The 23,967-nt window shown below is 34.9% G+C and overlaps 1 protein-coding gene and 1 long non-coding RNA gene across 6 annotated transcripts in view; one reads left to right on the forward strand and one right to left on the reverse strand.

Moving 5' to 3' along the window:
• Window positions 1-23,967, reverse strand: part of LOC105492606 (LDL receptor related protein 1B) — a 1,932,714-nt gene that overhangs the window by 1,839,837 nt on the left and 68,910 nt on the right. The gene's annotated exons all lie outside the window — the stretch shown is intronic.
• LOC139357098 (uncharacterized) lies at window positions 389-12,085 on the forward strand. 2 transcript variants are annotated; one of them, XR_011609731.1, is made up of 3 exons: window positions 389-438; window positions 10,546-10,713; window positions 11,957-12,085. It is a non-coding gene; the product is annotated as an uncharacterized lncRNA (long non-coding RNA). The 2 variants fall into 2 exon arrangements; XR_011609730.1 differs by lacking the exon at window positions 389-438 and adding an exon at window positions 8,865-9,003.

The following is a 23,967-nucleotide window of genomic DNA, read 5'->3' on the forward strand; positions in this document are numbered from 1 at the left end:
ACTCACGAACTGGTTTTCCTAATTTGGTATTAATGTTGGGTCACACAAGGACTATGTGTAACTATGACCTGAATGAAAAAAAGGCTCGTTACATCTGATAGGCATCAGACCTTTTCTTTATTCACGTTCATAAATGCCTGAAGTGGAGAAATGGTCAAAACAAAGACAGACAAAAACCCCGGGGCTATTGTGAATTCTGAATTCCTGAGGAAAAACAACAGAAAAGAGATTTAGTTTGGATTCACTTCCATGCTGCAGTCTCTCTGAGAAAGCCTAGCTTTCTGAGTTCATCTGGTGTAGTGGGTTCAGCCACTATCATAGCCTCTAGGGAATGCTGGGAAATGAGTCACAAAGACAGAACACCATGCACATTCTGCTGTTTGTAAGTCTGGTTTAGAGCTAAATAAGGACAGGGGCACAGCTGCAGACTCACAGCAGGTAGAGAATCACTTAAGAGATAATGAAAAGAATCAGGATAATAAGTTTATAGGGAAAGAAAAAAAATTGGAACCTGAGGTGAGAGCCTGGAGTGACAACAAAGCCTGGAAGAGTAAAAGAAACATAATACTTAAATTCTACTTTAAAATTCCCAATCTGGAAATAGCAGGATCCATAAGCTATTCCTTACAATTAAAAGATGGGATAATCTGTTTCAGGGGAAATGTACTCTCTGAGCGCAGACATGTGACTTCCAGTTCCTGCCCAGTCTCTGCATTGTTTGTGACGTTAAGAAAGTTGCTTATTCTCTTTTGGTCTCATCCTTAAAATGAAAATGGTAGACTAAAGGCTTCAATGATGTATTTTTTACAGGTCTAAACGTTTATACATTATTACTCTAAACATTTTTTTTTAAGAGTTGTGCAGAGAAAACAAATCAGAACACGTGTAAGATAGTAGCTGCAGGCTGGTAGCAGAAATGTAGAGTGGCCTCAGGGATTTCCTGTAAGCTCCTCTGAAGCTTGGTATGAGCTCCTGAATTGTTCCAAATCGGTGATAGAAGGCGCCACCTAACGAGGCAGCTATTCCATATCTGGAGCGCTCTTATGTTTAAGGGATATTCATCTTCTAGCAGTTTCTATGAGATCCAGTTCTATTCTCAAAATAATATTTTAAAAATTCCCTCTTCAATTATTTAAAGCAACATTTTTGATCTCCTTAAGTTTCATCTTGTTGAGGCTATAAATATCCTTGTCTCTTTCACCTATTGCTCATTTACATGATGTCTGAACTTGAGAGCATAAGGACTGCAGACTTCTAAGCATGTTCAGGTTATTGGCATCGGATTTAAATGGTGATGCCTTGAGTGCAATGATAGAGTGGGTTTGGTCCCCGATGTAACTGGAGCCTTAAATTTTAAATAATTCTGTATGAGTTAGGACTCGAGATGGAACAAGAAACTTTAGATTCTAAGCACAGCTGCTAACAAACTCAAAGTGTTAATAATGAGGTTGGGCTACATAAAATTGCTGATATTTGGCACATTTAGGTCTCAAGAACTGACATTGATTATACAAAAATAATAATAGCAATAGTTAACAACTAGAGGGTCCGGCATCGTTCTAGGTGCTTTTTATGATTTATGTCACTTAACAGAAACTGACAGTTTGATAAAACAGGTAAGTTTCACTTGGAATGGGAGGGGTGGTTCTGAGGGAAGCCCTTTTACTGAATGTAGGCAGATCTGCAGTTCAATTTCCTTTGGACAGCGTTTCTTCCTCTACGATCCCCAGGGCTGATTTTATCACAACCATCTATTATCCTTTGTAACTTTTTCAATTAGGCAAAACCGCCAAGTGATATTCTGTACTTCGTATTTGTACATATTTCCTCTCCATCTTTCACTTAAGTGAGATACAGCATTTTTGTCAGTTTTGGTGTTCATCTAATCATTTTATAGTGAATAGTAGAAAAGACTGGAGTGTAGTGGCCTTGTTGCTAAGACATTAAATGAAGTCTAGGCCAATCACTGTATTTTCCCTGCTCACGTACATAAGTTTTAAGTCACAATATACCAAGAGCCATGAACAGAAATGATTCACACCTGAAGACTTCCATGCACCAACATTTCTGACACAGCCACATTTTCTCCCCCTTTCTTGGAACTATCCCCATAGCTTATCATGAAAAGTGGGTTTTTATTATGGCAGAGGAAAATTTAACTGGGAATAATTATGAAATGTGTAATAATTGAAATTTTTTTCATGTTAAATTGTCTTGGTCAAAATATACCTCAGTGAGCCAGGCTGGAGGTGGCTCCTCCCCATTGCATGTTAACATTATACCATCAGTAAATAGCGTATCAAATCCTGTGATCCTAGGAGCCACATTAATTTCTGCCATCTCCATATTATCTCGGGACCTTATAGAAAATACTGTGATGTATGGATGTGTCTCTTTGTGACAGATCACTGATATTGGAAACAGTATTTAGAATGTTCTGGTCCTGAAAAACAGAAAAAAACAGAATACATCCTAAGAAATGATGGTCACTTTATAATGCTTAAATTAAAATAAGGCAGTAAATACAGCCCCTATCCAAACACAGACTAAACATAATTCCTGGGGTAGATGGGAATAGTGTGTTTGTGTGATGGGGATTGTCCCATTGCATTTTTTACAGCAGTGGGATGTGGGGATGACTAGTGGGTCAGGGAAAAGTAGAAGCAGCAGTATAAACACGTGCTTTTATGAATCAGTGTTTAGTTACTTTACATTCAACTTTGTTTCTGTCATTCATCATATTTACTATTTCTCATTGCTTTGTATTATCTAGAAATTTTTCGAAATGTATTTTTTACTGAAGTCATTGCTAAAGTGTTGAAAATGCTTGACCAAATTGGAGCATTTCAGGACATAGATCAGGAGGATGGTGAAGATTTTCATCAATCAATTAAGCAGCACCATTTTAAGAAATGTGCTGTTCAATAAGTCATAAACCCCAACTAATTGTATTGTTTACCATAGTTCCTCCTTTTGGGCTGTCATAGTCCATTAAATTAATTGCTGAACGAAGAGAATTGATATAGTGTGTCTTCCCAACATTGCCTCTCCTCCCCAGAGTACACTAGCACCATAAAGAATGAAATGAGAATGGATTAGAATACATGTTTAACTTGTTTATATGTTTGGTGAACATAATCTGGTTTCTGATGATTGACTTAATTTTTTTAATGCTTGCTGCTATCCACTTAATAATCTAAATGTTTTCCTAATACTATGCTTATAATATTTTCCATTTTTGAAAAATCAAAAAATGTCCATGTTTCCAGTCTTCTATAGCATCTGTTTGCTATCATTTTTAAAAGAGTAAAAGAATTCTGAAATAATATTTGCACATTCTGGGAGGTAAATTTATCCTAAAGAGGAGGCATACAATCATTTAGGGGAACTCTGAGCTCTCATACAATCCCTTATCTCTTTTTTAGTTCAGTTTCCTCATCAGTTTTAATTTTGCCTCCACTGTTTGGAGAGACTTATTCTTCTTGATAAAGATGAAAACAAAATAGGAAAAAATAAGGTATGGGTTATCCCGTGTAATGAAAAGTACACTGTTTTAAATGCAGTCTAGAAAATGCATGCTAAAAACAGTACTGAGGGTTTTTTTTTTTTTTTTTTAAATAACTAGTTTAGTTTGGTCTGAAAGCAAGACAAAAAAGTCCACAAATAACGTTTTTTATTAAATAGCCTTTGTCTATGAGTGATTCATGTCTATTAAAATGCCAATCACATTTTCAAAGGAAATGGAAGACTGAACTATTTAGCCTGGCAGTCTAATGAGGGAGACCTATTTTTTTTTTTTCTTTTCAAAATGGATTGACTTGCATTTTAGCTAATTGACAGTCAAGACATATAGGACAGAAGTAATGCAATTTTTAGTTGTGTAACTGCTAAGACTTAAGTCCAAAGATTTTAGGGAGTAGCTATCAACCTCAGCACTTTGGCTATTCTCTCTGGCACTATCATTTATGTTGAGTTCAGTGAAACGTTTCTAAAAACTTGAATGTTTCAGCAATTTGATTATCACTTCTACTTAGGTATTTCTTTAGCCTGGAAAAACATAGCTGTAAATATCATGGAACCAGTGCCTTTTTTTTTTTGTTTTTCTTTTCTGATTTATTTTCTCCTTGGATTCATGTATTTTCATAGTTGAATTCTCATACTTTTAATTAAGGCTTCATGTTTGAGAAGGAGATTTGTAAGTTGCCTTTGTAGTTGGTTGTAGAGACCTGTTAGTGACAAGGAAGCCATTATCATTATACAAAAGCTCCAAGAAGCACATGGTCATTCCAAGCCACAACCATAGCTGACTAGTTAGTCATGTGGAAGTTGGCACTGAATTTATGTAAGCAAGATGACTTCTCATTAGAATTAATGTAGAAAAGAGGTGTTAAGAAAAGCAGTTAAGTAGAAAGTGTATACATGAAAAACTTTCTTAAAAAGGGCAATAATTTTGACTGAGGCAATGATTTTTGGAAACCATATTTATGAATGAAGAAACAAATCCTAGATATGCAGAGAAAAACAACACAAAACCCTTTTTTTGCTTGTTTTATGTTTTCATTTGCTTTGAAACTCAAAGAAGTTATTTTTCAAGCAAATATTTTGGCTATTGACAAAGGCTAAAGCCTGTAGGAATTGAAGAGCTTTAAGAGTTACTAGGACGAATTTTTGTTGTACTGGCTTGTATTTTAAGGATTTTAATTTTCAGTAACACAGTACACTAGGAAGTAGGAGAGACACAACCTGAAATTTAGTGATTAAGAGGACATAAAATCCAAAAGGTTACTTTTGCAAAGGTATTATGTGGATTTCATATTACGTATTTCTCAGAACTCCTCAGCACAATTTTTAAATTTAAAATAAGCATTTTACACACGTCTTAAACTTCAGATCATGAACCTGAATTAAAAGTAGTCTACACCATTACACTGTGCCTTGTTATAGGGGAAAAGATGATTATTTTTTATTATGGATAAAGTTAAATAAGTGTTAAATTTGGGATGTAACTTCAAGGCAAATGCCACAGAGGATTTTGTATTTATGCATTTTTTTCTGTAGTTTTGTCAATAGTCTGTTTCTCCTGCATAATGTGTGCTGTAACCTAGCCATACGAAATAAACGACTTTGGCCTTAACTGAATGCTACTGTCTGCGGTACATTATAACCCTGGCCTGCTGATAATAAGCCTTAGTTGGCAGTAATCTACATCCAGTGGCATTTGGAAAACTGCAATAATGATGATGAAATTAAAACCCCAGAATTTAAATAGCACATAGGTCAGTGTGCTGTAAAAATGTAGGTAAGAATAATAATGACCTCTAAAATGTTTGTGTTCATTGGTGAAGGCTGAGCTAATTAGGACAGAAAGTTGAAAAACTATTTATTTTCTGACTGTTTCAAGCAGAATGGCTGGAATAAGCAGAAGCAAATTCAGAAGTTTTATCCGCTTAAGACAATAAGACACTCAATAATTCTGTATTTACAACTGTGTACCATTTGATCTGTACTGTCCCAGGTAGTTCTGAATTATGACTTTTTTTGATTTAAGTGTTTGTTATTCGCAGCAATAAGAATTGGATGATGTTTCTTCAGCAATCCTGGCAAGGCTTGGCTTAGCTATATACACTAGGTTCAAAAAGCCTTTCTCAATCTATAGCTGTAAAAAAGTATTGCCTGGTTACAAATGTTGAAATGTGTTGTTCTAACCACCTGAATTCTATCCAAATCCACCATGGTTTGGAATTAGTCAAATGGGAATTTATCCAGGGATAGAAGAATCTAATTTCTTTTTCCTTTTTACAGACACACAAAGAAAGGAGTTGTTATGTCTTTTATTGCTTTTATCAGATGAGATACATTAACCAAATTGAAAAATACCTTCATTCCAGGATTTCTCATTGATTTCTCTGTGAATTGTGATGCTTCAAGAGGGATTTGATATAAATTGATACATTTGCATAAACTAATTTCATTACCTATCATTTTTAATATCTCCAGGGACACCATTGTTTCATGTAACCGAATTTGTGAAACACTAACCTCGTGATAATATTGTTTTCTTTACCTCTACCTAATCATAATCTGTCAAAAGCTATATCTTGAATTTTCCTTGATGCCCACTAATCTGGGTTAACTGGGTGTAACTGAAATGTCCTTAGCTACACAGTGAATAAAACTGATGGAAAAAAGGTTTTTCAATATCCAGATACATCATATTCTGAAACACAATCCATATAAACTTTCCATTGTTAAAATGGTTGTACTGTGTTCAAATTCTTAGTGCATAGAATAATTCCCACCTTTTCAATTCCACCATTATTAAATTAGACTCCTTATGCTGTGATAGCAATGACTAGATTGTCATTGGTTATCTTTTATAACTAAATGACAAGTTGACCCTCTATTCAAAGGTCACATTTCATTTTACGTAGAAATAAGCAATAAAACATTTTTTGGGGGTGGGGATAGTAGTATAGGTCTAAAGAATTTAGAAGAGAAAAAATAGTGTTTATATTTTGGATGTCAACTGAACAGTTAGTAGACACTAAATAAGTGGGGGGAAAGCATATATCATCAGTGTATTTGGCATGATGTCAACAAAAATATTAACTGTTTCATTGATCAACTTTATTTTTCTTGTACTGTAAAAATCGGCTGTCAGTCCATTTTTCAACAGCTCAATTACCTTAAGTCTTTCTCCAGAAGGTAAGAAATGCCTTACGGGTGCACAGTTGTCCACTAGCTGAGATAGTTTTATTCAAATAATAAGCTTTTTCATTCTTTCAAATTCTCAACAATATTGACATTCAAATGAACAGAGTGAGTAATTTTCTAGGGTCATATTTTATCCTTCAGCCATATAGAAAAGAAACAGATGTAATTTAGACCAAAAGACCCTGGCAAACAATAAGTGAGACATATTTTGAATAAATTAATAACTACAGACTTTTCCATAGCCTGGACAATTTGTGAATTAACTATCTCACTAATAGCCCTAAAATACAACCTTAAATATGTACAATTATCTGAACTATATTTTTAATCTTCAATAACATATATCTTCAATAACATATTTTATCTATATCTATCACAATTTTTTTTTTTGCTATTAGAGAAAAAAACTTTAGACATAATTCTTATCATGAATGTATACTTGGGTCCATTGTCTAGAACCTGACAAATGAGTAATCCTTTTTTGCTGGTACTACAAGACACAACTCCTCCTTGCTTTATTTGTGCATTAAAGGAAAAAGGAATTAGATTCTTCCATCCATGGGTGAATTTCTAGTTGGAATTTCTAATTCTGAATCACAGATTAGGGAATTAGGTGATATGATTCGTCAGATAACCAAATGTAAGTTGACCTACGAAGTATAGTCCAAAAGTAAACTGACTAGCTCCTGCTTGTTTTGGCAACCAATCCACCGATAGAAATCAGTACAGTGATCTATTTCAGAGGTTGAGCTGATCTTTGCATGCTCCTCCTGCAGAGCAGAGAGATAAGCACTCAGTAGGCATCTGAAAAAGGTCTGAGAATGATAAAACACTTATCTGTACTAAGACACTATAAACACATACCTGCTGGCACTTTCAACTATTTTATGTAACACAAACTCAGCTTTGACAGAGTACTTTTTTAACAAGCAAATTTCTTTTTTTGCAGATTACACAATGGAAAAGCTCCAGGGATATTCATCAATTCTATTCTTTTCTCTTTATGACTGTTCTTTATCCTAAATTATCAAAATATATCAAGGGGCATTCTGATACAGAAGCACTCTGATACAGAAGCATGCAATTAACATGAAAATGTAACGGTTAACAAAAAAAGGAAAGTTATATAGGATAAAATACCTTTTAGCCTTGACCCATTTTACTTCTTTCTTGGGCATACAGACACATACTAATATCCATACCTGTGCTAAATATAAAAATACCTGAGAGTAGCTGGATGGAGCCCAATTTTCTATAGGCAGCATGTTAGTTTCTCCATCTCTATATGCATTGTCATATAAAAAGTAAGAGAAAACTAAATGAGTTCTTTTTAAATGTAACTTCCTTTTTGAAAATATGCATATAAGACTATACATTTTACTTTTCATGAATACTGACATTCTGTAAATGCAAATACGCATTTTCTACATTACAATATTACCCAAGGAAAAAAAACAAAACAAAACAAAAAAGGAAGTGACTGTGTAGGAGTAAGCAGGAATAGAATGGTCCCAGTATTGTACCATTCCCACAGTGCTTCAGGATTGTCTTTTAGATTTCTACTTTTAAATCACTTCTATTCCTATCACAGTTCATAAAAGTGGGTGAAAATTTGAATCGCAATTTCCTCATTTAAAAAAATTCACCTCCTTCATCGTCACCATGTTTGCTTTTCAAGGAAGCTTCTCATACCGATTGCAAATATTATGGTGACACATTTTATTTGTTTTTGTCTGTTTGGATGTAAATTTTCTTCTTAAATTAGCACTTATAGTCAAAGTTTCTCTTTCACTTTATAGACATTGTTATATAGGAATTAGGTTAGGTAAGCAATTGGTGACCAACTGAGTTCTGCATTTTGTTTGCCCAATATTTGGTCAACATATGAACAATTTTATGTATTACTTATTTTGCAACTATTATGATCAATTTCTGACATAAATAATATCTAATACATTTAATCGGTCATGCATAATACATACTTTGTTTGATATACATTCTATCTTTTAAACAACCCTGCAAATATTATCTAATTGTTCTTATTTTGCAAAAGAGTTAACAGGTTTTCCAAGAAGTTCTGTAACTTGCCCAAGGCCACATTGTCTGTAAATGTTAAGCCTGGGATTTGAGCCTCCGTCTCTTTGGCAACAAAGTCTACACTCTTGAGGACAGGAAATTAAAAGTATGGAACACATGTTGACATTCATTATGTGAATGCTAATAGAATACGCTTCTGCTTTGAAAATATCCAAGGTGAAACATGGATCAAACAGAAGGCCACTATTTGGGGTAATGATGGAATGATTTGCATGAATTTCACAAATTAATTCTTAAGCAAACAAAGTGTAAACCAGAGTCCTAATTGATATGAATAAAAAGGAGAGACCAAAAAAAGTACTAAATGACTTCTTATCCTACTTTCTTGTGTTTCTCCCTCTTTGTCCACTGCCAAGAAGAGTTAGGATATTAGACATTCATTGAATTTCTTACTCTTTTTCAGGGTTGGGGGGCAGTTTCTATTAAGACAGCCACATTAAGTATAGCATATGGCCATGAATGTCCAAGTAATGACAAAGAGAAGAGTGAAAGGACTTCTGGATGCTGGCTCATTCCAGTTCCAGCATTTGGACCATGACAGTTGACTTCTGCAACTGTAGAGAAAACATTATAGTGTGAGAACTATGGTACACCACCAGTAAAAGTGGTATGCACTGGCAGCTAACACAATCCACTGAACATTTTTTTGTCAGGAGCATCAGGCCAACAAATTAGGCTGCAGCTTGGTAATCAACACTCTTTCTCCACAGTAAATAAAACTGGGGTAAGAGAGGAATAAACAGCAGTAGTAATGTCTGTATATACAATTTTCTGAGTAAACAAAAATAGAACGTGTGTAAAAATACCTTAAAAAGGCCTGGCACATTATAGGCACTAAAAACGTGTTGGCCATTGAAGTGAAATACTGATCAGTATGATGTAGTATCTTTTTGTCTATATACCATGGTTGTCAGTTTCTATTAACTTAACAAAATTCCTGATGTCCTAACAAAATTCATATAAACGCTCCTCTGAATTCATCTTACAAAAGTAGGCAGCATCTGCAAAGTTTTATCTTTCAGGTTTTTTCTGCCTTGTTGAGGAAAGGGATATGGACATGGAATTATAAATGTCCATTTATTTCTAGGCATTGCAGGTATGCCATCTTGTACGTACTCACTTTTCTGGTAGAAAAAAAAGCTTTCGTAGGTTGACTAACATGGCCAATATCACAGTTAAGAATCGGCACAGTAAGGATTCAAAACCAAGTGTTTTACACTGAGGCAAAGGCTCTTTTTCACTCTCTGCAGTACTTCAAATATTAAGCTTTGTATGGAGATGGATCCTTCTTGGTGTAAATCTTAATCATGGGAATTGTTGTACTTAGGTCACACAGTTGTGGAGACGATGCAGAGGCCATACCTTGAGGGTGCCATTTACATGGTAGTATATGGAAATGGGCACCTAGGGCTGCTCATGGTTCAGCCAACGCACATGTACATGGAGGCTTGAGTTTTAGGATTACCACTGTTTAAACAAACAGTCTTTGCCTTTTTCTATGTGTGGTCACATAATACACAACCAAAATTCTGCTACAGAAGGTAGCAGTCCACACACTTCAATGGGAAAAAAAAAATATGCTGGGTTTTTCAACAGAATAAAAAGCTCATTCAGAAGGTCTGTGGTCATTTGTAGATTTGCTTATTGATAATTTTGTTAGTGTGTTTAACTTTTATCAATTCCTTGAAGTAAAATAACCATTTTTGGGATATTTTTTGTTTTTTTTTTTTTTAGAAGATCCAATGACAGAAATAAACTCATAAATATGAAGAACTGTAACAGAGACTGGTTAGATGTTCACAAACTATTTCCTACGTCTTTCTGGGCAGAAAGCTCCACTGCATCTCCTAGCTTTTCCTACTGGTAGATGTGGCCATGTGAATGACTTCTGGCCTATGGATTGTGAGTGGTCATGATGCATAATACCTCTAAAAACAGTCCTTAAACACATCCTGGGAGATGGTCTGCTTTGCTTCTTCCCTGGTGCTTTTCAGAGGATTCAGGACAATGCCAAGGTCATAGGGAAAGGTAGAACCAATAGAAGCTCCTGGAACTCTGAGACCTCCAGGACCTTCACTGGATTATGACTGGACAATAACTAAATAAACCTTTTTTGTGCCAAGCTACTGAAATTCTGGGATTTTGTGTTCCAGTAGTTTTCCTACTCTGAATAATCTAAGGCCTATGCATAAGTATGAGTGTATTACCATCTATTATTAACATAGTGGTCAAAATCCAGACTTTTCACTGTGCCACTATTCTACTATCATAAGTGATCATTTTTTCTGTTGTTGCTTAGATTTTCTAAGGTTTTCCAGATTTGCTGAAGCACCCCAATTCCCCTCATAAGTTTTGACTTACACATAATGAACTGATCTTTACTTAGCCTACTTTTGTAGTTTCAGCAACTGCCATAAAAAGTTCTTTTCTGAACATTCTTCTTAAAAGAGTGAAACTCTTTCTACTACGTACATGAATTTCAAACACCCTCAGTATTTAGCAAATAGGTTTTTTGTCCATTTGTAAAATATTTTGTCACAAAGACGCAGAATAGAAATTTGAATTGTTTATTTAACCTTGCTACCAGTCTAAATCTTATGTCATTTCTACTTGCAGTGCATGTAAAAATTGTATTATATAGCAAATATTGCTATTGTGGAAAGTCTCCTATAACATTATTCATTTCCAAGGTAAATAATGTGACACTAACATCAATGAAAGAGAACCTTATGGTCTAGGTTGAGTCACTATTGGGCAATGAAAACTGCCCAATACTTATAATTAAAAGATACTTTTTATACTTAAAAAATAAGTATATTTACAATGGACTAATAAAGAGAAGATTCATTGTCTTTATTAAAAACTTAGAAGCATAAATTATCAGGCCTGAAAAGTACCTGTTTAAAAATAAAATGTTAAGTTTAACTGACTAATTGCCCTTCTACTAAAATGTAGAAATACTTTAGGGTGGAAATAATTTGTTTAAATCAATAGTTTCTAAATGTCTCAAAGCATTGGTCAATTTTAACTGCATTTTAACTGTTATTTGATAAAAGATTATTTTTATTAAATGTATGAAGCCACTATATTCAGGAAAACCAGAAAGAAAGTTGATTACTAAAGAAAGACTTTTTTTTTTTCCTAGAAAAAAGTATTAGTACTAAGTGCATGAACAATCAATCCAGAGAAGACAGATGGTCAACAAAGCATTTCACAGAAAAACTTGTACTTTCCATATGTTGTTATATGCAATGCATGAAGTTTTCTGCTAGCACAGAGATTAAAAAATAAAAGCACACATCGTATTTGTCTCGATTTCTCTTTTCTTTCCACTAATCTTACGTCTTGCTTACATCCACTCAGCCTAATATGGCTTTATTCCAACTTTTATAAAGTTATCAAGAAAGCTTGATATATATCACATAAAGACATATTCAGAGTTAAGACAAAAGACAATAGCAATAAGAGTGGCAAGTACTATATGAACTATATGGTATCAGATTACATTAACATGAAAGTATTTGCCAATATTGCGTTCTCCTTGAGATATTACAGTATTTGACTATGTCAGTGGTAGCCCTTCTGCTGACATAGTCTTTCTTCCTTCTTTTAATTATAATGCCTCACAATTCTCATGATTGCCCAATTGTCTTTAAAAGGTTTCATCCACTGCTCTAAAGAAACCTCTCTGCCTATCCATTCAATTTACATTAGATATTTGAAAGAGTGGCAGATGGACTGGCAACAGCCATTTATTGAAACACTGATTCCATTTAAGATGGTTTAAAACCCGTTCTGTCTTCCATCAAGTGTAAGTAATGGCAACTTTTCCTTATTCTTTATGAGTACAAAGATGAAAATATAGAGATAGAGGATTGTTGGATTCTTCTTGTTGTGGATAAATTACAGAGTAATAGTAAATAAGCACTTCTATCACATGGCCACCAATGCTAGGTCTGTCACTAAGCTTTATGACTGCGGAAATCGGAAGCTACAAAGGTATAAACTTACATAGTCTGTGAGGAGTAGGTACTCTGCTTTCCAGTTTGGACACTAAGCTTTCAAATTAGTTGCTTGAATAGAATGCCTATGCTTATTGATGTCTTGTTATTTTTGTCCTGTTGAATTACATAATTACTCTCTTTCTATGTGTATATGTGTAATACATACATACACACACAGAGATAAATTTCATATATACTCATGTGCATATAATAAACATTTTATATGGCAATTTGCCTTTAAAACTGTAATAAATGTGGCACTTCTCAGCAGTTTCAGTAACAAAATAAATCTTAATGCTATAACAAGTATATTATCATTTGAAACCTTAATAGTTCTAATCTAGTTATACAATCTTACCTTCCAGCTTGTGTGCAAGCCATAAAAGTTACCGAAAACAATAGCAAAACATTGTTTTGACAGGTGCCATTGTACAATAAATGTTCTTCTATTTTTGTACCAAGGATTACAATTGCCATTCCGAATAAGTGATTAGGGTGAAGTATCAAGACATCACATCTCCTACAATTCAACTTCTGTTATTAAAAAAAAAAAAACCCTCTGTGCCAATATAAAATGATTGGTTATTTTATTTCTCTTAGTAACTTACCTTAAATTAAAGAGAATATTGTAAATTATTCATTTAGCTCAATTACTTGATTCCAATTTTTATCAACAGGCCGAAAATCTATCAAACGAGTAGCTTATATGTAGTAGTAAAAGTCCCACCTATGCCCAACACAACCAATATATATTGGTGATAGCACCATAAAGATTCTTCACCTTTTGCTTTGAGATAGCCATCTCCCCATAAACTCCTTTCCCAACTAAATTTCTATATAGGAAATAACGATACCTCCCAACGTTTTACCTCATTCATATTAAATATTTTTTCTCGATCATATGTAAGTCTACTAAACAAATAAATCTGTGACAAGAAAATGTCACCATGAAAAAGAGCAATATTAATATTAAAGTTATGGCCCTGAGAAATGTAATGTGGAGAAAGTATCAGCAAACACATAACGGGAGAGGGCAAGAGGCAGAAAAATGTAAGATTGGGAGAAGAAGTTAAGTTCAGCTTCTAAGAATAAGACCATGAAAGAGGATATGAACATTTGAAGAGAGTGTGGCCAGCAATGTAGAGGAGTGTGAGGCAGTAACTGCCAAAGAGTTGAAGTAGGCAGACTCCTTTCTAACAGGTACATTGTTGGTGAGGGGGTGGGGAAAGGGCATTCACGTAGGAGGCTGCCGGAATTATAAACTGAGACAATATTTAGAGAGCTATTTGGTAAGACTTAGTACATTTTAAATGTGGAATCTCTGTAACCTAGTAACTTTACTTTTAGGAATATAGAGTACAAAAATATACAATCAAAGGTATATGCCATATACCTTTGTAGTATATTCACCACAATAAGCTTAAAAATGGAGAATAATGGAGAAAAAAGTAACGAATAGGGGCATAATTAAAGGTGTTTTGTTGTTGTTGCTGTTATTGTTGTTATTTTTGAAATGGAGTCTCACTCTGTCGTCCAGGCTGGAGTGCAGTGGCGCGATCTTGGCTCACTGCAACCTCTGTCTCCTGGGTTCAAGCAATTCTCCTGCCTCAGCCTCCTGAGTAGATGGGACTATAGGCGCCCACCTCCACACCAGCTAATTTTTTGTACTTTTAGTAGAGAGAGAGGGGGTTTCACCATATTGGCCAGGCTAGTCTTGAACTCTTGATCTTGTGATCTGCCCACCTCGGCCTCCCAAAGTGCTGGGATCACAGGTGTGAGCCACTGTGCACGAACTAAAGGTGCATTTATTCGTTGGAATTCCCCACCATATAGCTCTCAAAAATGCATGTTAGGTCTCTGTATTTAGCACTTTAAAATTACGAAAATAAAAGTACTTGTTAAAGTCATGAGTATATCACAAACATACTGGAAAACAGTTCAACTATAATAGAACTGTGAAAATCAGTATCTCTGTTCTTTACATCCTTAGATTGAAAGGAACCACCAATTATGATAAACTTCTCATTTCCTCCCTTACGGTACTTAAATACTGGACCTATGGAAAAATTTTGAATCTTATTTTACGTGAATAATCCTTTCCTTTATTTAAAAATATTTGTAGAAAATTTTGAAAAATCAAACAACTAAAAATAGTCAAAATGTCTTTCGGAGAACTAGTTTTCTGTAAATCCTAACTTCTCATGATTATGGTAAGTTAAAAAAAAAACTCAAAAACATCTACTTGAGTATGTAAGTCTAATTGAAATAATAAATGAGTTTGGAAAACAAAGTTTAAAACCCCTATAAACATTTTCCTCCAATCCCCAGAGATATGGCACATTTGAAAGAGACTGGTGGGCCCTTTATTCAAACTCTAGGGGCAGGTTGGTTTAGGTCCAGAATGAAGTATAGGAAAAGCTAAGGAGAAAACCTACATGGTACCTGCTTTCGTTATCCATGACTCTAGACTACTTGATGAGTGCCCAATTTCTATGTATAATGATTCTCTGCGTGCATCCCAGATTATCCTCAGACTTTCAGTCAATTGTGTACATTACTCCTGTGTGGTCCACCCAATAACCCTTTACTTTAAGCCTTTTAGGGAAACGCAGAAAAGTTCCTCCATCTCACATGTAATGGCCGATGTCCAAGTGTGCTCTCAGGGCGCTGCTCTGATCCCTCACTGTTTTTCCCTACCACTCTCATCTCTTCCTTTCCCTCTTTCTAACAGTCTCCCCTGGGTTTTTCTTGATTCGTTTCAATCTTCTTTAACGTGTGAAGATCCCTGGCTTACACACAAGTATGGGAATTTGCATATGCCAAAAGCTGACTCTATCAATACATTTGTTGATGAGAATTTAAAGAGGAAAAAGGTAAGAACTCCACAGGGGTAGTGCTAATTGATTTTCTTTATAAACACATAAGTAATTGTACAAGTGACCATCTGCTTTCTCGGCATGAAGTTAATGAATACACAAAAGGAATCAAATTTAGAACTTACTTAAATCTTAAATCCAACTGCCTAAATAGTTGCTTATATCCGTCATAAGGCAAAAGGAAAAGTGCCCTAGTCTGCAGGAAAAAGACAAACAAAAATAAATAGGATCCTTTGTTTCTCTCAATGGGAAACAGTACAAAAAGTGTTATGTTCGTTGCAATCTCTGAAAGCACAGACCCTGGAAACTAATATATGGAATTATTTTCAAACATGACTCTGATATTTATTTAGCTAAACTGGGCCGAAATAATATAGAAAATAGTTAAATTCAACATTACTATAGCAATTTAGCTATTTTACTTTAAAAATGCGTTTGTTTTGTTTGGCTCAGCATTCCAGAGCACACAGAGCTATTTCTTGTAGACAGTCATTAGAAATAAAAAAGCATAGCAGAAATTAATTCAAATGTTCACAGCTATAAAATACAACTCGCAGACTCCAACATTAAAAAGGAGATCTTTTCTATCATTTTTATTTTAATGGATAAACAAAGATTTTATATATTTATGTATACATGTAAAGATTATAGATCAAGATCTATAGATATGTAATAGAAAACTAAAGATTTGTAAGCACAACATTTACTTCACTGGTTCAAGCTGGAACACTGAACATGTAGGATTGCAGATCCACATTCTAAGATTGTTTTCTTGCATGAAAGGCATTTGGATTTATACACGGAAAATTCATAATTATGATAAGTAATATTGCTGGAATTGTTACAAAAAGCCCATTGACCACTAATTAATTCCAAAAATAATTACTGACTTATCTTTGGCAACACATCTTATGTGAGCTGCTGGATATACTGCATCGATCAAGAGGGTCCAGTCTCTTGACACTTAGAGTTAAGTGAGTAAGTCATAATTTCTAAGTACAATTACAAATGCTGCAAGTATCCTAGAAGACCAGGGACAAGAGTGTACATAATTGGGAGCTCTGTTGGACAGTAAGTGTGTCAGGGAAGGGAAACCCAAGGAAACAATATTTGAGCAATAATTGAAGAATGGCCAAGAGTTCGGGGAAGAAACCCTCGGGGGTTTCTTCGGGGAAGAAACCACTTTAAGCTAATTATTGGAGCACTAGATACTCTTAATTCTATCCCATCATGAATATTTTTTATAAGGGCAAATATGTCTTTTAACACAGGAGGAAACATTGAAATCTAAGTCATTATTACACAACAATGAAAATATGACATATTGGAGGATGGAAATTTAAAATCTATTTCAACACAAATGTTTAATTTGCTTTTCTCCTTCAAGGAAAATGAAAAACAAAATAAAAACTATAATAGTAGTTACTACTTAGAGTGGATAGAGTACAAGATTTAAATCTGCAGAGAAACCTCAGAGTATTGAGAATTTAAGATTCCCCTACAGGTTTACCCATCCCCACTGCTAGTCTTACTTCTCAATATCTCCCTAAAATACCATAAACTCTAGGCAAATTATGCTACGTACTACCTCTAATCCCCTCTGAGTCTTCCATCTTTATATATGCTATGTTCTTCCTTCCTTCTTGAATTTCTTACTCCTCAAGGTCTATCTCATTAGTTACTTTTTCTCACACCCCAAGCCAGATGACCACATTTCTCTACATACACGTTTACAATGACACATAGTCAAATTCGGCTTGTATTACATTGTTCTATATAAGTAATTGTTGGATTTCCTCAGTAGAATGGAAGCTCCTACAGTGAGTGAATTCTGTCTTACTTATCTTTTTATATACCATAGACTGCACTTTATTTAATATTTTGAATCAAAATGAATTCAATTAAATTGAACTGAATTAGTATGCAGCCCCTCACTCTAATTCAAATTTCAGATATTGTGGCCATTTTTTTTTCTCTGAAACTACTTAAGCAAAAAGTTATAGTATGAATTTTTAAGCTCAGCTTCTCCTTAAAATTTGGAACATTTTACATAGTCTCGTTTAAGAAACACCATGTTTCACATCAGTGAATTTTACAAGTAACTCAAATCTTGTTTTTGGAGTTAGTGAGCCATAGAGGAAAGCTCATTGTGTGAGAGAAAACATCATTCATTCAGTCTTTGACTTACCAAATATACATTATGCCGCTTGTGTATGTCAGTAACCATTCTAAGTGATAGGGATATAATAGTGGACAAGACAGAATGTTTTTCTCCCATTATGGAGCTAGGACTCTAGAGGCAAACAGAGGAGGAGTAATAAACAGAAACATTCATAAATAGCTATATGCAATATGAAAGAAAGGAACAGAGTGTGGATATAGAGAAGAACAGACAGGGAAAACTTTAGATAAAGGTAAGAAAGCACCCCTTCATGGTGGGATCACTTAAATAGGGACCTGAACAATTTTGTAATTTGAGGATAACGGGATAATCTAATGGCATATTGAAGAGTCCAACATATTATTTACTAACTTCAGAAGACTATTTGCAGAGAAGAGGTAAAGATTAACAGGAAAGAAAAAATATAATGGGAATAAATAAAATTAACAGAACGTACAGGAGCTCTTTGAGTTATAATTGAAGCGTAATTGTTTAATTCATCCATATAGACATTTGAGCCTTATGTATAACTCATCTATAAACATTCTTCTAGCTCCTTCACCTGATTATATACCTTATCATAACTCAAGGGCCTTCAAGAACTTCCCATGTTTGTACCATTACCTCATAACCTAAGAAAATTTGTTACCATTCTCCAACTGTTGACCTTAGTGACATATTACTCACAATGTCATCCACATGTCCTTGAAGCACTGAATCTGCTCATCTCACATTTCAATTCCTGCCTGTGGTTTGCTACCAATGATGGCTCCTAAACTGCAAGGCTTTACTAAAAATTTGTATATGAATGTCTCTTCTGGTAGACTATTTCTCTATTTTTCAGGAGTGTTCACAATAGGCTGGGCACGGTGGCTCACACCTGTAATCCCAGTACTTTGGGAGGCGGAGATGAGTGGATCACCTGAGGTCAGGAGTTCAAGACCAGCCTGGCCAACATGGTGAAACCCCATCTCTACTAAAAATACAAAAATAAGCCAGGCGTGGTGTCACGCGCCTGTAATCTCAGCTACTAGGAAGGCTGAGGTACAAGAATCACTTGAACCCAGGAGGCAGAGGCTGCAATGAGCTGAGATTGCACCACTGCACTCCAGCCTGGGCAACAAAGCGAGACTCTGTCTCAGCAAAACTAAAGAAATTAAAAGTGTTCACAATAAAGGCAAATAGGTTTTGCGGTTTTTATCTCCAACAAGAAAACATCATTTGAACTTGCTGTTTTTGTTGCAAACATTATAAAAACCAACTCTCTTTCCTCTGGTGTATGTAATAGGACAGGAAAAAAGGATATAGTGTGCAGAAGTTTAAAGGGCAGACTTAAATTTCTCTAGGTTCTAACGATGCCAGAGAAATCAATTCTGTCCTAATTATGTGGTGAGTCACAAAACACACCCATCACTACTTATGGATAAGACTTTTTATCATTAAAATTTTGAAAGAGCATGGATGGCAGAATAGGAAGGGAGAGGAGTCTATTAGGAAGGGGCCAGCCTCTGAGGCTGGCTGGATGTAATACAAAGACATTTAAGCTTTATTCTGGACAGGGAAGTAGTACAGTAGAAAACAAACACAAAGAGATAAATGAAACCCTCCCTTTTAAACATCCTTTCTATAAATATCAGACAACACTGATAGAATCAGATTTACAAATTGTTATTTTGTCCTTGCCATAGACTTAGGGCCCATTTAGTAGGCAAAATGCATGAGATTATTATAATCAGCTGTCATTTTATTTAATAAAAATTAATATGAGAGAAATGTAGATCTTTCTTTTTCGTGTTTTCCTTCCTCCTTCTCCCACACCTTTCTTCCCCAACTATGACAATTTCAGCCCAGGCAATCTATTTTATGTTTAATATCCTTTATTGCAATAAATATTTTTGTTTATACTGTGTTACCTTTTCGCCTAAATTACATGCTAAATGTATTTTCAATGGGAAAAACAGACAACTCAGCACTTTCATATCTCTGACAAAGAAAGCAAATTGCATGTTTTACTTTTTATGGTTTCTTACTGCTTTTTAAATTCTGTCATCTAATGGGACTAATGTTCATGGTTTAGGAGTATATTTACTATAAATAGCTTTAGCAGTTATCAGACATCACCGCTTCATTTTGGCGTTTAACAAACCTCAACCACTATTTATTGCCTCATATACTTCTCTACTGGGAACATTACACCTTAATTACCCCAATCCCTATCTCTAGGTCTGATATAGAAACCCCGAATGGAAATAACCATTTCTTGTTTCATTTATATAAGAAGGCAGTACCTGTGCCTAAACAATCAGAGATCAGGGCCATGAAATCAGCAGAGTGTACCTCAGTGACCTAAAAATTTCAAGTTCTATGGCAATGGAAATGCAAATTCTCTTATGTGCAAGAAGATGGGGGTCAGGGTGAGGTTGTCAAATATCTCTTCCAAATGCTTACATCTGTGTCAAAGTCTAGTGATACAGAATGCCGCTGGGGAAAAAATAGAAAACAGTGATGATTTGGAAAACTGTTGACTGGCTTTAACTAAATGAACACAACCAAGATCTTGTGCTTTAACAATCTATCTATTTCACCCCTAGTACGCTCGCACACTATTTTTTTCCAATGTTCGTCCATAAAAATAATACTTAGCAAGAGTATAATATTTTTCAGATTATAAGAGATTATCTCATCAATGTGAAATTAAGAAATGGATTATGAAGTTATTACGTAGATTAAGTATGTGTCTCTCACCTTAAACCCTTTGCCTAAATTTTTGTTTTCTCAATCCTTTAAGATTCAGCTCAAAGAGCTCCTTCTCTGAAAATTTTTACCTATTCGCTCCTGTAGAAATAATGGAGCTTTCTTTGGACACCCTTGTGTCTCTTCGACTTTCTGCAGTGAATATACTGGTTAGTTACTCTTGAACCCTTTCTACAGGGCATCTTGAGCACTTTATATTCAAAGTCAGGATTTAATGTACCTTTGCTGAAGGAAAGGTTGTTTGCTCTATCGATCAATAAGACAACACAAGGTGCTTCACATGCAGAAATAGGGATTAATATGTACTTTTGCTTTCACATTGCACTACTACATCCCATTGTTATTAAAGTATAGAAATAATACCTCCATTATTTTGTTAAGATGTTTAAAATATTTGGAACTACCTTCTCCACACTCAGCAGCCCCAACAGGCCAGCTGTTCTGCCCCACTAATGAAGATAAGATTTGTTAATGATGTGTCCTGCTGGGATTTGCACTTAAAATGGTATGTACTATGATATAACTTCCTCTGTGGGTTCTGAGTCTGACTGCTTCTATACTAATCCCACATTCAACATGTCATCTGCCCTGTTCTGGACTCCACCTTCAACCACTCCACTGATCTAGCAGGTGTCCTGCTGTTCTTCCCAACTCTGTTGAGAAATACTTTAGGGCAAGCTTGTCCAACCCATTACCCAAGGGCCGCATGTGGGCCAGGATGGCTGTAAGTGTGACCTGACACAAATTCATAAACCTTCTTAAAATGCTACGAGTTTTTTTTTGCAATTTTTTTTTTAGCTTGTCTGCTATCGTTAGTGTTAATGTATTCTATGTGTGGCCCAAGACCATTTTTCCTCCAATGTGGCCCAGGGAAGCCAAACGATTGGACATCCCTGCTTTAGAGCACTTTACTCCTTCTGTTTCTCTCCCATGCTTGGCACATGCTTTGCACATACTGTTGCTCAGCACATTTTTTATTTAAATATAAACAAACTGAAGATAAATACCTCAAACCTTTAATTATCTCCCCCTTTCCTAACCTAATTAGCTTTAACACACAACAGAATTAGTCACAATATCAAAACTCTACCTACAAATTTCACTCTCTCATTATTTTCTAAGTGTGTAACTTTGAGAAAGTTATTTCACCTTTTTGTACCACAAGTTCCACATTTGTAAAATAGGAGAAATAGTAGTGCATGATTTATAAGGTTTGCATAAGCATAATTTACATGTAAAATATGGAATGATCAGCTATTTATTCTTGGGACTACTGCTTCACTTCTCTGAATGACAACATGCACATTTTTGAAATTGGGTTATTAATACTAGGATTCACAGGGACATAAAGTAGATCCCTGCTTGCCTAAGATTGGGGTGGGAGTAGGAAGTGATTGTGAATGGGCACAAGGTTTCTTTTGGGGATGATGGAAATGTTCTGAAAGTAGATTGTGGCGATGGTTATACCACTCTGTAAATATACTAAAAGTCATAATGGCAATCTGAAATGAGCGATTTTTTGTTACAAAAATTATACTTAAATATGTAAATTTAAAAGGAAATAATAATACCAGAATTCAAATCAGGTCTACCAATCAGTTCAATGTCAGTATTTTTTGTTCCTTATATCCACATCCTATAAAAATGAGTTAATATTTAAGTGATCATACTAATTGACAAAATTGTTTTTGGGAGAAGTACTTAGTATAGATGGTATGGAGGGAATCTATGAAGTTGCAACCCTTACCTAATCATGCAAAAGAACCAGTTTTTATTGTTTTTGTAAATACAGTAGGCAATCTTTAAAAAATTTTTAGGGATAATTTGATTTAACAGTCATCTTCTGTCTATGGGTAAAGAAAAGATATTATCAAATTATATATAGGTAAGAAATGCATTTATCTTACCTTGCTAAGAAATGACTGCTCCTTTCCCTCCTTCCACATGACTGCCTTGTTTTTTGTTTCTGAGACAGAGAGGCTGATATTAGTTGTTAGAGATCATTTCCCTTCATAATGCAGGGACAACATTTTAGAAGGAACAAATCCCTTACAAACTAGCAGGGATTGAAATGAAAGTACTGGGATAATTTTACCTTTTTCTTGAAGTCATCAAAATATTTACTTATGTATTAAGTATATAGTTGAATAAAGTTTATTTAGAGTGTTGAATGCCTTAACCACATTTATGAAAATGTATTAACCTTTTTATGTCATGTGTTTGGAAACATTTTACCTTTCCTTAAATAAGTTAAAGAGAAAGGTAATTTAAAGAGAAGATGAAAACTTGGGAGGTCTTGCTAGAATAGAATTTCAGGATGCATTTAAAAATCCTTCTAACTTTTTATATTCAATATCTAAATTCAAATATTTGAAGAAGATATTTTCTACAAAGGGATTAGGAAAGAGAAATGATGGTTTTGGATGCATATATTTGAGATGAATGGTGTTTCTTCCTCTTTGTGATAGGAGATCCCATTCCATATCATAAGTTGTGGCCCACACCGTTAGATCTGAGAGTTTTTAAACCTTCATGCTTCTGTGAGTTACTGGGTGTTAAAGGTGCGCCACTGAGGTTGTGTTGCCTCTGAAAAGGTTAAATGCAAAAACCTCAAAGGCTTTCAAAAAGGAGAAAATCTATTGTCAGGGAGCACTATATCTCCAAGCTCAGGAGAGTCTGCCTCTGCTGATCCACCCTCTTACTTTGAAAGTTTGAAAACCCATAAGAGGTGGATGGGTATGTCAAAGATGTTTAAGACCTGGTATAGGTTGGATTTATTTCTGGATTATTCTGCTTTATTTTCATTGTTTAATACAGGAAAAATGGCAACATTGTTGTCTTATATACCTCTGAGGGTAGTAACACAGCTTTAGCTAGACAATACACTGCAATGAATGGCAGTGTTTGGAAAATGTGAATTCATGTGGTTACTCCACAAAAAAGTCTCTATGTTGTAAGAGAAGGCATATGAAAAGACAATCATTGTCCCTCTGGCAGTAATCAATTGCATAATAATATGTACAACAATTTCCAATTCGTAAAATCAGCTTAGAATAAGGTAATAGGTTAATAGAGAAATTAATTTGTCAAAAAATAGTTATTGAGCACCCAGTTGGATGCTCTATGAGAGATACGAGGCATGAAAGCATGACCATGTATGGTCCTAATACACTGACAATTAGAGTTCATAGATGACCAGGGAAGTGCCGCCCTAGAGTGAACTTTTAAGGAAACAGGAGTGAAGTTAGAACTTGAGGTATAAGAGGATTTAGGTGAATGGAAGCAGGGCTATTATCAAAGGGGAGTAACAGCATGAAACAGATATGGAAAGAAATGCATTTCTTTCAGGAAATATTATTAA

This window comes from Macaca nemestrina, chromosome 11, assembly GCF_043159975.1.
Source record: "Macaca nemestrina isolate mMacNem1 chromosome 11, mMacNem.hap1, whole genome shotgun sequence".
NCBI lineage: Eukaryota > Metazoa > Chordata > Mammalia > Primates > Cercopithecidae > Macaca > Macaca nemestrina.